Genomic DNA, 2,283 nt, shown 5'->3' on the forward strand with positions numbered 1-2,283 from the left:
TACAAAGAACTCAAGCAAATCAATAAGAAAAAAAAACAACCCCATCAAAAAAAGTGGGCAAAAGACATGAGCAGAATTTTTTCAAAAGAAGATAAAAAAGTGTTCAACAAACATATGAAAAAATGTTCAACATCACCAATCATCAGGGACATTCAAATGAAGATCACAATGATCTTATCCCTGTCAGAATGATCATTATTAAAAAGTCAAAAAACAGATGCTGCTGTGGATGCAGAGAAAAATGTATGCTCATACACTGTTGGTGGGACTGCAAACTATTAAAACCCCTGTGGAAAACAGTATAGAGATTACTCAAAGAGCTAAAAGTAGACCTGCCCTTTGATCTAGTAATCCCTCTACTGGGTACCTACCCAAAGGAAAAGAAATCATTTTATCAAAAAGATGGCTGCACTTGAATGATTATTGCAGCAGAATTCACAACTGCAAAGATATGGAATCAATCTAAATGCCCATCAATTCATGAGTGGATAAAGAAAATGTGATATATATATATATCACATTTATATATAATATATATAATATAATATATAATATAATATATATATTATGGAGTACTACTCAGCTGTAAAAAGAAATGAAATAATGTCATTTGTAGCAACTTGGATGGAACTGGAGACCATCATCCTAAGTGAAGTAATTCAGGAATGAAAAAGAAATACCACATGTTCTCACTAATAAGTGGGAGCTAAACAAATGGGTACACATAAGCGCAAAGAGATGTAAAGGACATTGGAAACTAAGAAGGGGGAAGGATGGTGAGGGATAAAAACTCACATATCAGATACAACGCACACTGTTCTGGTGACAAGCACACTGAAAGCCCTGACTTTAACATTATACAGTGTATCCATGTAACAAAAATATTTATAGCCCCTTAATATTTTGAAATAAAAAGAAAAATAAATAAAAGTATTACTGATGAACTTTATTTTATTAAATTTAATTTGTCAAAATATTGTTTTGCCTTGAAATAATATAGGTGGGGAGAAACAGGTAAGGGTAGAGATACAAGAAGATTTACCGTTAGTCAATAATTGTTGAAGCTGGGTGATAGGTATATGAGGGCTCAGTACACTAGTAGTAATGTGTTGCATCTCCTCCTACCTGCTCAATAGAACCCGTTGTTGAATTTTTAGGAATTTTGACATCACATTGATAGCTTGAAATCAGCCATGGTGAGAGTATTTACATCATGAAAACCAGCATATGCTATAAATCAGCCCCTTCCCCAAGAGCCAGTTGTTAAAACATTTACTAGCACACCACTGCTAATCTGTCCACTTTTGCACATTTTTATTCAACGAATATTTATTGAGCACTTACTATTTGCCAGACAGACACTGGGCTAGATGCTGGAGATATAGCAGTGAACAAAATAGGTACCATCCTTGCTTGTATTAATTTCCTAGAGCTCCCATAAAAAAAAAAAAGAACCACAAATTGGGTGGCTTAAAAAAAATTTATTGGCTTGAGGATCTGCCGCCATCATGAACGACACAGTAACTATCCGGACCAGGAAGTTCATGACCAACCGACTGCTTCAGAGGAAACAAATGGTCATTGATGTCCTTCATCCTGGGAAGGCAACAGTACCAAAGACAGAAATTAGGGAAAAACTAGCCAAAATGTACAAGACCACATCAGATGTCATCTTTGTATTTGGATTCAGAACTCACTTTGGTGGTGGCAAAACAACTGGCTTTGGCATGATTTACGATTCCTTGGATTACGCAAAGAAAAATGAACCCAAACATAGACTTGCAAGGCATGGCCTGTATGAGAAGAAAAAGACATCAAGAAAGTAGCGAAAGGAACGCAAGAACAGAATGAAGAAAGTCAGGGGGACTGCAAAGGCCAATGTTGGTGCTGGCAAAAAGAAATGAAGTGTCTAGCAGTGAGCTGGAGATTGGATAACAGCCGAAGTAGTAAAGATTCTGCAGTGGCGTTACCTGCAGCCATCGTTTGGATTTTTCACAAGAAGATTAATAAACTTAAAAACTTTGAAAAAAAAATTTATTCTCTCATATTTCTGAAAGATAGAAGTCTAAAATCAGGTATTGCAGGGACACATTCCATCTAAAACCTGTAGGGGTGTCCATCCTTGCTTCCTCCTAGTTTCTGGTGGCTTGCTGGCAATCTGGTGTTCCTCCACTTGCAGCTACATAACTCCAATCTGTTTTTATCATCACATAGCATTTTTCCTATGTGTCTGTGTCTTCACATAGCCACACCAGTCATATTGGATTAGGGGACACACTACTG

The 2,283-nt window shown here is 36.6% G+C and overlaps 1 pseudogene; it reads left to right on the plus strand.

The window, feature by feature from the left end:
* Positions 1–1,489: 1,489 nt before the first annotated feature.
* Positions 1,490–2,033, plus strand: LOC142865950 (small ribosomal subunit protein eS24 pseudogene; annotated as a pseudogene).
* The last annotated feature ends 250 nt before the right edge of the window (positions 2,034–2,283 follow it).

This window comes from Microcebus murinus, chromosome X, assembly GCF_040939455.1.
Source record: "Microcebus murinus isolate Inina chromosome X, M.murinus_Inina_mat1.0, whole genome shotgun sequence".
In the NCBI taxonomy this organism is placed as follows: domain Eukaryota; kingdom Metazoa; phylum Chordata; class Mammalia; order Primates; family Cheirogaleidae; genus Microcebus; species Microcebus murinus.